Below are 14,624 nucleotides of genomic sequence, written 5' to 3' on the forward strand. Positions count from 1 at the left end.
TGACAATCCATCTGCATATACGGACAAAATAAGGGCATGCTCACTGTAAGGTAAATCAGTGAATTCACTGTTGCCATGTGACTTTCTGAATTGAGAATCCCACATATATCAATAAGAGATGAGTTGTCACTGTGTATCAAATAATCGAGCAAAATATCGAGAAAACCAAAGCCTATGCACCAGGTCACATGACTTCGCAATGACAAGTCTCTCCACGATTTGACTACTCAATGTTTTAAAAAATGAAGCTTATGTAGGCAATGTTGTGTTTCACTTAGCTATGCATCATTCGTTGTTACGACCTACTATTTCTATCAACAGGAAAAGTATGACTATTTGAATTTCTATTGTCATTTGGAATTATTTTAAAATCAACTTTTGAATATTCGATTTGTAATATTTTGGGAAACATTTACAATCTCAACTTTTGAAATCAACTTTAAAAGAATGATGAATCTTGTGAGTGAAACGTGGGTTACGTAGGAGTACTTGGCCAACAATGTTTATGAATATCATGGTGCATTCAAATCTGTCCAGAAAAGTGGTCCATTCAAATCTGTCTCGAAAACTAGTATTACACAGGAATGTCGGAAGTGTTGTTCTCTTTGGGTATAAATCCGAAAATTAACAAATCAGCGTCATTAGAACTGATAACAATTCTAGTTTCTATACTAAGAGAATCGTCAATTTCTTCAAAAATGTGCAGAAAACAATCTGTTTGGGTATAATTAATTCTAAATAGTGATTCATCCCAACCAAATCAAATAAAACCAATTGGGTTTTAAACTTAGTCCCCCAACTGGACCAACCACTTGGGTTTGAGCTTGTTTGTCCAGCCCCTGAAATTAGTTTTCTGTCAACCCCCCATTCCTTACCAGAGTCATCATTTGTACTGGACTTACAAGAATTAGAAGGTGACTCTTTCTTCTTCCCTGATGGAGATTGGAATTCTTTACGTAGAGGATCCCTATTTAACGAGGCACAGTTAAGGCAAGCTTTTTACCGAGCTACCTGTTCTGTTTTATGCGTTATTGAAGGCGGTAGTTCGTTTGTCTGAACTTTATTAGTCCCCCAACTGGACCAACCACTTGGTTTTGAGCCTGTTTGTCCAGCCCCCGAAGTTTAGTTTTATGTCAACCCCCAATTCCTTACCAGAGTCATCATTTTACTGGACTTCCAGGAATTAGAATGCGACTCTTTCTTCTTTCCTGATAGATATTGAAATTATTTACGTAGAGTAAAATGCCTTTGACGAGGCCCAGTTACGGGAAGCTTTTCATCGACCTACCTCCTCTGTCTTATGTGTTATTGAAGGCGGTAGTTCGTTTCACCGAGTTTAATTTTCTGTCAACCCCCTATTCCTTACCAGAGTCATCATTTGTACTGGACTTACAAGAATTGGAAGGTGACTCTTTCTTCTTTCCTGATGGAGATTGAAATTCTTTACGTAGAGGATCCCTATTTAACGAGGCGCAGTTAAGGGAAGCTTTTCACCGAGCTACCTGTTCTGTTTTATGCGTTATTGAAGGCAGTAGTTCGTTTGTCTGAACTTTATTAGTCCCCCAACTGGACCAACCACTTGGTTTTGAGCCTGTTTGTCCAGCCCCCGAAGTTTAGTTTTATGTCAACCCCCCATTCCTTACCAGAGTCATCATTTTTATTGGACTTCCAGGAATTAGAATGCGACTCTTTCTTCTTTCCTGATAGATATTGAAATTATTTACGTAGAGTAAAATGCCTTTGACGAGGCCCAGTTACGGGAAGCTTTTCACCGACCTGCCTCCTTTGTTTTATGTGTTATTGAAGGCGGTAGTTCGTTTCACCGAGTTTAATTTTCTGTCAACCCCCCATTCCTTACCGGAGTCATCATTTGTACTGGACTTACAAGAATTGGAAGGTGACTCTTTCTTCTTTCCTGATGGAGATTGAAATTCTTTACGTAGAGGATCCCTATTTAACGAGGCGCAGTTAGGGGAAGCTTTTCACCGAGCTACCTGTTCTGTTTTATGTGTTTTAATTATTCACATAATTGATCCGCACATTAATCTATTCATTAATCCAGAACATTCATTAACTCATTGCAATTCAATAAAGAAAGTCATGAACTAATAACTGTAAATTACTATAAATGTAGTTATGTCATAAACTTCAGGTTCATAAAACAAATACTTGAAATAGATCCATACGTAAGATGAACAACAACATTGTCTTACACTCCAGTAACGAACATACGACACAACGTACATACAAACATATATGAAAGATAACAGTGTTTGATTTCTTATTCCTCATCTGACATGTAGTAGTCAGAGAGATATTTTTCATTGTTTAAGACATTATTTCGCTCAATCACTGTCAAATCTCTGTTGTTTGCTTCGGCCATTTCGGTGGCTAATTGAAGCATGAAATATCGACATCTCCGCATCAACATTCTGTTGTTCTCCTTCTTAATTCTGCTAACTGCTTTTTCATAGTCACTCACATTTCGTCTAGCCATGGTCAATGAACGACGATGAGGTACCGGTGCCCCAAAGTTACGTAGATCATTATACAATCCTTCTTGCTCCGTTACCCTGAACGCCCATTCTGCTCGGATACCAGCATAATAATCCTTCGGACTCGAGTACTTTTCGCTCTTGTAGTCATAGGTAAATGGAGATAGCAGCCACACTTTCGAATTTCTTTGCCGGCGTGAACTTTCTGCACCTCTTGAAGACATTGTTGATAAAATAAAAAATTTAATAATAATAGTAATTGTAGATATATTACTATTGTTATGACTTCAACAAACATCATACTGGGGTATTTATAGACATCATAGTGGGGCTTAACTAGAGATGATCTGGTGACGATAATGCGTGCTAGGGCACTATGGACAAAGTTATACACGTGATAGTATTTTATGTTATTCATTTCATGTAATTTTGAGTACCCGTGACTTTGTGTACCTGTGATGTAGTCACGGACATGGTTGTCAGATAAAATCATAATTGTAGGCCAGAGAATCAGAATGCAATCCCTTCATATTCGAGCAGTGAGTTGTCAAATAAAACAAAATGCAGTGAGTTGTCACATCGCCACATGAAACTATTTTGTCATGCTTACTTTTGTAATACAGTAAGTAGTCACTTGGAATTGACGATTTCAATACGTGTAGGTGTTTTAAAAAAAAATTAATTGAAATCTGAAAATGAAACACCGACTTTAATTTTCTTTGTTTTAAAGTAATATTGTTCGTAAACAACTATGAAACAAAATGCAAGTAAATACATAACCGTCCAACTCACTTCGACCTACAAAACAATCGTTGTTTTTTTTTTCCAAAATAATAAAATGGTCACCTGATATGTAAACACGATTGGAACTTTGCAGCCTATATTTTATCTTATTTTCACTTAATGAACTTCACAGTCATCCCATTTTCATTGTTATTACACAACCGTCCATCATGTTTTTTTCACCAACATAATAGCATTTTCTGCTTCTTTTCACAGTCGTTTTAATGTGACTTAGATGAATTCTGAAATGTGAGGAAAAAACAAAGCATGTAAGTTGCGCTGCAGAAAGTCACATGCATCACGTAATGTGAGGAAGCATGGCAAAGTCAGAAAGTCACATACATTACTCCATCACTGCATAAAGTGACATGCATCACTGCATCACTGCATAAAGTCACATGCATCACCGTATCACTGCACAAAGTCAGATACATCACTGCATCACTGCACAAAGTCACATACCTACCTACTGTGCCCATTGGAATTATGCAATTCATACAAATTTTGAGGGGGTGTCAGAACAAAATAACAATAAATTAATAACCATTACAATACACGTAAAAAGTAAAAAAATTTGCTAAAAAATAATAAATTAAGAAATACATAAAAGTAAAAAATATTGTAGAAAAAGTGGTTTGAACAATGGGTAGAAAAATATATTGTAGAAAAATATTGTAATGTGAGGAAAAAATATTTTGATCATCCCAAACAACCTCTTAATTTTCAACTTCCATTTGAAAGAAGGTAAAGTTACATTTTTACAGTAGCCAGGCTGACACCATCTGCGGCACAACAGCCGATGCTACAGGCCTTTGATTCGTTCATGACTTGACAAAAGTCGAGTCCTGCCAGCCGAATGCACTGTATAAGGTCAGTGGCATGCATGTGATCCAACAGGGAATGCTCATAAATTGGTTGAGACAAAATATTATAATAAATTAAAATATTTTAGTACTTAAAATTATAAGTATATTTCAATGCAATGTTGTAGTCAAAATTCAGGCTGTGTTCAGTTATATTTGTCAATTACATTTTTACCCAATTTTACGGCCGTGGTGTTTGTTTTGCATTTTTAAATTATAATTTCACATTTATTTTTTCAAAAAAATTTCAAGCAGAGAAATTTGACTAATTCAGACGTTTAGTCGGTTGATTAGCTTGCTTGTTTTTATTTTTCAGAAAATATTTTCCAGAAAATTCTACTTTCTTAATTTTCGTGTTTTTCTTTTATTGAATTTTTTTAATATGTTAAGCAATTTTTTTTACTTTTTAGACACACCTAACATAAATACACTTAAAAAGTAAAAAAATTCTAAACAAAATCTTTTAAAAATTCACTAAATACCAAAAATATTTTTTAAAAAAATACAAGCATTCAGTACATTTTTTGTATTTTCATGTATTTATTAATTTCTTGAAATATTTTTTCACAAATTTGTTACTTTTTGTTTTCAAATAACAATAAATTATGCAATTCATAAAAGTCGAAGTGACAACTCCTATCAAGTTGATGCATAGTTGTTCAGGTCATCAAAGTTGACGTGACAACTCTGATGCATAGTTGTCATAGTTGTTTACAATAATTTCATACATACAGCTACCATGTGTATATATGGTATAAATATCGCATGATACCACAACAAAAGTTTTACAGCTATTTCGAGCGATATCATCATGAAATATACGGTGGTTGATCTATATTCAGCAATGGGTCGCTGTTGGGTTGCGGATGGAGATGAATTTCAATACCCATTAAATCCAAATTTGCGTTACTCATGTGGCACCGTCAATACCATGAGAGCTGAGTGGAAATTTCGCATAACTCGAGCAAACGTTCTCGTTGAGTTATGTCGTGAAGTTAATATTAAATTTCCTCGCCGGTTAGCCATGCGTATGCCAACTGACACTCCACAGTTGTTGCAAAGGGCATTGCATCGTATCCATGACGAAGTTAATCGCATGACCCAACGTTTGCAAAGGTCCTCACTAATGAAGACCGCAAATGAGCGTGCCGAAGATGGGTTAATGGATGATGCACACCAGTATTACGCGTGGAGCATGGATGTTATGTATGAATCTGATATTGAGATGTCAAATGATGATGATAATGAATGAAATTGTTTGGATGAATGACCAAACCATTTATGTTGTAATGAATTTGTAATGCTCATCCACGACTTATCAATGAAGGGAGATATTTCAATTGTTTTTAGGCTTGAAGAAACACATTTTTTAGGCATGAACAAACATATTTTTTATTTTATGTTTTTATGGGTTGTTTAAACATTTTGTTCAAACCAAACGCATTTGTAATTTATGTTTTTCTAAAAATAAACAAAAATCAGTTTTAAATTTTTTTGTAAACATAAACCAAAAACGTAAACGTTACCAAACGCTACCTTATTTATTTTTATTTTAGGGTTTAGGATTTATAATTTAATTCTTCAAATTTATTTAAACTTCAATTTTATAAATGGTTGTCTCAATTTGTAAAATTGAGGAAAAATCGTAAATTACTATAAATAATGCACAGACTACGGATAATGAGAGAGAGGTAGAGATGTGAAAGAGATTTGTGTGATTTATCAATATAAGTAAGAATAAAAAATTATGAAATTATAATTGCGAGTAAATAAGTATGACACATTTACATCAGATGTACAAGTTTGATTTACAAAAACTATAACAATTACCAAAAAAAAAGAAAAACTATACAGTCCATATCACAACCGCTAATGCCCTAACCTGCCCCCAGTCCCACAACCCCGACCGTGGACCTCCCTCCTCGGTCTCCTGCGGTAGACTCTCTGAATATCTGGCACTCCCTCCCCTGCATGTGGCCCTCCAGTGATTGCCTGTGGCGCCTGTGAGTGTGACCCCCCCTCTCCTGCATCTGCTGCCCCTGATCCTGTCTGTGCCTGCAGATCGGATACTGTTGTGAGCTGTGAAACTCCCTCATCTGGTACAACTATGTCACGATCTGCAGCTCGACCTCGACCTCTGCCTCTGCCTGCACCCCGACCTTGGCCGCGACGTCCCTCACAACCATAACCTCGGCCTCTTCCTCGCGCTCTGGGGAAGGGCTCAATATCGGCCTCATCATCAACGTGGGAGATATCAGTGAGAACTGCATCATGTGTACTCATGGGCGCAGTCGAAATAGTCCCCAGAAAAGCAGGTAGTAACTGGGTGGGTGGGGTAACAACATCATGCATGAACCGGGGCGCGATTGAAGTACTCCCCAAAAAAGCAGGTGGTAACTGGGTGGGTGGGGTAACAACATCATGCATGAACCGGGGCGGTGTCCAATCAGGGTCAGGGTCAAGGTCAGGGTCAGCATGCTGGGTAAGATGTACGTGTGGGAAATCTGGAGAAATGTATGGGGTATAATGCGGTGGGGTGACTGAAGTCCAATGACCTGCTGTGGCTGGCGCTGAAGTGGGAGGCACTGACGTGGACGAGACTGATGTGTCTGGAGCAGCTGCTGCACTGTGTACACCGTAGTGACGGTGGCCTCACCGGTCGGGAAATGAAATGTATGAGTCTCTGTGCGCCACATCTCAACGAGAGCAGTAATGAGTGGGTGGTCCAGTCTGATATGGCCTATACGATATACACCATAGAATCCCGCGCGTAGTAGACACTGCAAGACTCTATGGTCCAATGGATGCTCCCACAGGCCGGAATCTCCCCGCCGGCATGCTACCACGGTGCGTGCCTGGTCCTGCATAACAGAATGAGTAGTTTAAATTATAGCATTATCACGTAATATAAAACAAAATGCAGGATATTTTCATTGTAAGCGTAAAGTCCAACAAACGTTATTGCATACCGGGTCCTCCCATATACTGTCAGCCCGATGTGGATGACTCAAAAGTAGGACCTCATCAGGTAGATGTGCCATGAAGCCTGTACAGTTAAAAAACTAATACATTTTTAAAAACTGTATTGGTGAGCATGTAATTTAACTATAACAATTAAACTCAAATTATTCAGTACATGACGTCTTGAAAAAGTATCAAATTTGTGTGGTCGATTATTTTAAAAGTATCAATTTGTATGCCATTAACATGGAAGCAATTCACTAAAATCTGAAGTTTGCATATTATGTGCCATAAAATGTGATAAGCAATTCAACAGAACCTATCTTTATGTACGCTATAACTAATATAGAAATCTTTTACAAAATCATTTTACGGTCTCAGTTACATAAGCTTAATAACGACCAGTAACATGTGGATAGTTTTCGTACATAAATAATTGCGAAAAACAAGAATGAGAATATTTTTTCCAAACCTTCATTATTGATTTTGGCATATTTGACAAAACTTCATTATTGATTTTGTAAGGTTTTTTTTTCCAATAAAGTATAAAATTTGTAAATTACGTACATCTAGTTCAGAAATTGTAAATGTACAAAATGCTTGCATCAGTCAAACTATTAAAATCTTCAAATGGTAGAAGAACTATGTGATTTTAACTAAAATTTTGTAATAGACATTTTCAATCAAGTAGAGAATAAAAAACATAGGCCTATGTGGTATAGTTAAATGTTTTTGCATTGTCATTTAGTTTAATTTATTTGTTTAGTATGTTAGTTGTAAATTTTGTCAAGGAAATCAAACAATTACAATATATAAAGAATTACAAAATAGAAATAATCTATTACAAATAAAAAATTATCTATTTAAATGTACGACCCCGTTTACAAATAATGAATTACAAAAGAAAATAAAATTATCTATTACAAATAAAGAATTAAGAAATGATCTATTACAATATGTAAGTAATACATAGTCTTCATCGACCAACTCGTGCCGGACATGTTCGCCTATCATGACCTGTCTGCTGGCACTCACTGCAACGAGCGGTCAAACGCCTATCTGATATGTCCATCTCATTCGGAATACGAGACATAGATGCACAACCCCGTTTTACTTCTCGCAGACGTAGTACATTAGGCATTAAGGTCCACTGCGGATCAACCCAATAATCTTGATGCGGTATTGGATTGAATTTAGTTTCCCAAACCCTCATGTATACAGGAAGCCTATATACTAGATCAACGTACTCGAATGGATTGTCATCGCATTCAGACATTACAGCGAGCATATGAGAACATGGATAGTGTCGTATCAAATATTTCCCACAACTGCATGTGGGTTGATTCATCCGCACAATTTGTGTATTGCGACCTCGTCCATGGTAAAAAGATGTTTGCACCTCAAACACGCGGCGTGGCCTATTAGAAAATTGTAATAGAAATTAATCAAGTTCATGTTTTTAGGTGTACTTAACTTGACAACATAATAACAACAATTTAGTTTATATTACAAACTAACCTGTCATATGATATCAACCTGAAAGTATTTGCCCTTGCGATGCCATCCTCAATAGTTTTTTGCATCTCTCTAGGGTATTGAAACTCATTTCGTACATCTATTTCAGCTTGGGCTCCCATCTCGTCAAAATATTTTACGAGCCGCCGAAATGTAAATTCAACCATAGCTGAGATAGGTAAGTTCCTTGCACCTTTCAAGACGCTATTGAAGCGCTCTGCATCATTGCTGGTCAATACCCCCCACCGATGTCCACCGTCACACGAAAGGGCCCACTCCTCAGGATTCATCTTGTAAACCCAATTGATGGCTTCTTAGTCAATAGCCTGTATTTGTTGTAAGTAACCATTACACTTCCGTCGTTGATGAGCACTCCCTGCTTTCCATAGAAGTTGTTTGAGCTCCTTATTTTTGAACTTAGTGTTGAAGTTACTACAAACATGTCGAAGGCAGTGCCGATGATATCCAACAAATTGGAGCAAGGGATTCAGCCAATGCCACCTCACAGCAGCTAAAATACTCTCAGCTCGATCAGATATCAAAGTCACTCCCTGTTGATCCATGACAATATGTTCCTTGATATTTGCAATGAAGAACGACCAAGACTCCAAACTCTCCCTGTCGACAACAGCGAATGCAAGCGGTAATATTTTGCCATTGACAGTGACAATCGTTGCTACAAGCAACACACCAGTGTATTTCGCGTATAAAAATGTACCATCTATGGTTATAACAGGCCTACAATGTCTGAATCCATCGATGACGGGTTTGAAAGACCAGAAAACAAAGTGGAAGACGGGCATAATGGTTGTATTTCCGGTATATCTATGCTTCCATTGCACAATGGTGCCAGGATTAGATGTTTGTAATGCATACATGAATTTAGGCAACATCCTATATGATTCATCCCAATCCCCGAATACCATTCTAATTGCCTTTGCCCTTGCATGTCACGCCTTCTTGTATGATATACTATAGTTCATGGTCTTTTTTATATCTTCGATGACATTCTTAATGGGCATATCAGGTTCATTCTGCATACGACAATACCTATGAGTTAGATTATTTTTGTGTGAACACTTTAAACAAACAAATATGTATATAAATGTAAACATTTATTTTGTATACTCACCGCAACTTGTCCCAAAAGATGAGAAGCAATGTAACTGGAGCTAATATTTGTGTGGTCTCTATTCATTCGTGGGTATAAACAATGGTGAGGACCCCTGTACTGCATTATTTCAAAAAGACCATGTATCCTACTAAGAGATGCACGCAACCACCATCTACAATCGTGCTTGCAAGCACACACCCAAACGTCTCGCTTGGAGGTTACGACTTTATACTCTCGATTATTTGTTGCATGGTACAATTTCACAGCATGTACGAGTTGCTTCTTATCAACGAAAACCATCCCTTTGTCCAACTCTGGATTTTCAGCATTCCAGATTCGGTTACGGGAAACGGCATCGCGGTTACTAATGTCAAAATCACCACCCATGCGAATGTTGTCATAAAAAGGGATTTCAAGTCTAAGTGGAATGGGGGCATTCTGAATATCAACGGGAGCGTCGGCATCATCTTCATCATCATCATCATCTGATCCGCCCAATACATTTTCTTCATCACACATTTCATTCTCATCATTGTCTAGGGCGACATCAGGACCGTACATGTCACTGTCAGCAAACTGCATAGAATTAACCGTTTCAGCCATATTACCAGCAACTTCAACTGGAGTAGTATGATGGCTGTAGGTGGGCACATCTTCAGTGTTATTGTGAAATTCAGTCTCGTATCCACCACGTGAACTTGATTCCCCACCATGGCCATGAAATGTCTGTTGTGTGTAGCCAGCTGCATAACATTCACTTGATTCATACATAGGAGACTGAAACGCTGTCGTGTCAATCCCATGTGTCAGCAATGTAGTGAACGGATGAGGATCCATCTGTGTTATATTCGGAAGATTGTGTACAATCTCTTTCTCAATGTACACTTCCAAACAATTAGGTGGTTGGAAACTTCCACCGATACTTATTATGGTGTTCAATGCCTCATCGTCATTTATCGGTAATATTTTGTATTTGCTGGTTGCTTGCCACTGGCGATAAGGATATTTACATTTGAAGATCAATCGGACTGTTTCCCCGTAACTTGCCACCTTGGGCATAAACATCTCCTCCAAATTGCCAAGTGTGGTGCCAAGTTGCACCCCATATATCCCTTTTGGCTCAGCATCATATGACACACCTTCATCAGGATCCCGAATTATGTTTCGCCCCCAGTAGAAGATAATTGGAACAGTTGCCATATACTTGCTTCAATGAAACAATAAACATTAAAATATCAACAATATACATATATCGAATTCTACTTCTAAAACAAACATTAAAAGAAGAACAATAAATTTTCAAGAAGTCACATTTATATCATAAGTGACATTTTCCTATCAAAATCAACTCTCTCATTTTTTGTCAATTTATATTTTCCAGGATTGAAGGAACTGTAGAGGTGAAACATTAATTCAATTTATATTTTTTCAACTGTATATTTGTGTCTCAATTTGATTATTACTGTTTATTTTCTCATTTTTCTCACTTATTTTTATTCGTATAAAACAACAGCTGAGATTTCATCTCTACGTGGAGTTTTCATTTACTTCCTATGTGAAGACTCCTATCTTCTCTACGTGAATGTTCTTTGTTGTCATTGCTCTCTTGTCTTAATTTAAAAAAAAACATCACAACAAGTATACTTCTTGTGTTAATTCTTTTGAATTAGTGGCGAAAAATAAATTTTGAATCACATTGCAGCAATAACTTCATATGTGATCCCTTCCTTAATATGATCAATTTGTAAAAGGCATTCACTGAAAATAAATAAATAAATAAATAATAATAACGACTCTACACAACCGTTAATTTAGGCAATGATTTAATCGTACGCATGTAAGTGGGACCAATTTTAAAAACACGTATTTTGTTTTCTTTTCATAAATCTTGATCTATTTTTTAGTATTTTCATAAGGTAGACAGATATATCACACATTTAAAAAACACTTCATTGTATGAAGAATTTTTTTTATGCAGTGAGACTGGACAAAATTGGACAAATCATACAAACATCTTAAATCATAGTGTAAGTTTTGTAGATAATTAAATATTTCTTCCATTGAGTTGAAAGAACGCGATTGATTTGGACAATATAAAATAGAAGTTGCAAACATTGTTATTAATTTTTTAAAACTGGTGATCCAATTCTTCAGATTCAAGGACAATATAAGTTAATTTGATTTGCTCAAACTTGTGCTTAGGGACCTTAATGACAAAGTTATTTCCTATGTCAACTAGTAACCCTCGTCCTCTTTGTAGAGGTCATAGAGGCTTTCTTATAAAATTAAAACAAAAGCTCATTTGGGATCGTTCTGAAAAATAAGAAAAAAAATTTAATTTATTTACTCCTTTTTTTCTTAAACATACAAAAACAAAAAAATAATTAGAGAGATAATTTATAATGGCCAAAAATTAGAGAGAATTAAATTGAAGTTGGTGGTTAAATGTATGGACTAAATTTTGGATAGTTAACCATGTGAATCTATCGGGCCATCCGTACCAATTATTTGGTATTACGAAACACAGGCTTGCCCATCAAAGTGCCATTTTTTTTTTCCTTCTTACCCACGAAATTGCTATGGACTATTAATTAAAATAGTTTAAGACTCTTTTCATGCATATATTATAACTAGTCTAATAATGACTTGTAATTATATAAATAAAAATAAAAATTATTAAAACATAATGTTTAGATTTTCCTTTTCAATGGTGGTGGACAGTCACAAAGCGGAACTGGCGATAAGTCACTTCGTTCAATACCCTTTAGAGAGAATTAAATTGAAGTTGGTGGTTAAATGTATGGACTAAATTTTGAATAGTTAACCATGTGAATCTATGGGGCCATCCGTACCAATTATTTGGTATTACGAAACACAGACTTACCAATCAAAGTGCCATTTTTTTTTTCCTTCTTACCTACGAAATTGCTATGGACTATTAATTAAAATAGTTTAAGACTCTTTTCATGCATATATTATAACTAGTCTAATAATGACTTGTAATTATATAAATAAAAATAAAAATTATTAAAACATAATGTTTAGATTTTCCTTTTCAATGGTGGTGGACAGTCACAAAGCGGAAGTGGCGATAAGTCACTTCGTTCAATACCCATTAGAGAGAATTAAATTGAAGTTAGTGGTTAAATATATGGACTAAATTTTGAATAGTTATCCATGTGAATCTATGGGGCCATCCGTACCAATTATTTGGTATTACGAAACACAGGCTTACCCATCAAAGTGCCATTTTTTTTTCCTTCTTACCTACGAAATTGCTATGGACTATTAATTAAAATAGTTTAAGACTCTTTTCATGCATATATTATAACTAGTCTAATAATGACTTGTAATTATATAAATAAAAATAAAAATTATTAAAACATAATGTTTAGATTTTCCTTTTCAATGGTGGTGGACAGTCACAAAGCGGAACTGGCGATAAGTCACTTCGTTCAATACCCATTAGAGAGAATTAAATTGAAGTTGGTGGTTAAATGTATGGACTAAATTTTGAATAGTTATCCATGTGAATCTATGGGGCCATCCGTACCAATTATTTGGTATTACGAAACACAGGCTTACCCATCAAAGTGTCATTTTTTTTTTTCCTTCTTACCTACGAAATTGCTATGGACTATTAATTAAAATAATTTAAGACTCTTTGCATGCATATATTATAACTAGTCTAATAATGACTTGTAATTATATAAATAAAAATAAAAATTATTAAAACATAATGTTTAGATTTTCCTTTTCAATGGTGGTGGACAGTTACAAAGCGGAAGTGGCGATAAGTCACTTCGTTCAATACCCATTAGAGAGAATTAAATTAAAGTTGGTGGTTAAATGTATGGACTAAATTTTGAATAGTTATCCATGTGAATCTATGGGGCTATCCATACCAATTATTTGGTATTACGAAACACAGGCTTACCCATCAAAGTGCCATTTTTTTTTTTTCCTTCTTACCTACAAAATTGCTATGGACTATTAATTAAAATAGTTTAAGACTCTTTTCATGCATATATTATAACTAGTCTAATAATGACTTGTAATTATATAAATAAAAATAAAAATTATTAAAACATAATGTTTAGATTTTCCTTTTCAATGGTGGTGGACAGTCACAAAGCGGAAGTGGCGATAAGTCACTTCGTTCAATACCCATTTCAAAAACTTTTTCAAATTTTCTTAAGTTTTCAAAGGAAATTTTAATTTGTACTATAATGCTATTATATGTATTACAAATTCAGCTCATTAACTTTTTTAATCATATTCTGGGTGCCTGACCCCAAATATAGTGAAATAAACCAAACGAAATTAAACCAAAATTTTTTTATTTAAATAAAATAGAGTCAAAATTAAATATTTTGAGACAACATGATATTTTCATATATTATTTTCAAGTCAATAAAAATATTTTTTTTGAATAAAATAGAGTCAAAATTAAATATTTCAGAGAACATGATCTTTTATTTGAGAGAACATGATCTTTTCATTTATTATTTTGAAGTAAATACAATTTTTTTTTAATAAAATACATTCAAAATTAAATATTTTTTGTTTAATAATTACATTTAGTAGAAATTATACATTTTGATTCAAAAAATATAGACATTAACAATTTCTGAAGCATAATTTGATTAAAAAAATATAGACATTTTGATTCACAAGCATAATTTCAAAATTCCAATTTCTGATTTCAAATTTCAAAATATAGACATTTTGTAATTCCAATTCAACAATTCTCAATTACATGAATTTCGTAATATGACATTAACAATTATGAATTATATGAATTTCAAATTTTTAAATTTTATTCTTAATTAAACAAAATTACTTTTAAAACCCTAATTTCAAACCCTAATTTCCTTTTAATTCCTCTTAACA

The sequence above is a fragment of the Camellia sinensis genome, chromosome 6 (assembly GCF_055761805.1).
Source record: "Camellia sinensis isolate YWXY chromosome 6, ASM5576180v1, whole genome shotgun sequence".
In the NCBI taxonomy this organism is placed as follows: Eukaryota; Viridiplantae; Streptophyta; class Magnoliopsida; order Ericales; family Theaceae; genus Camellia; species Camellia sinensis.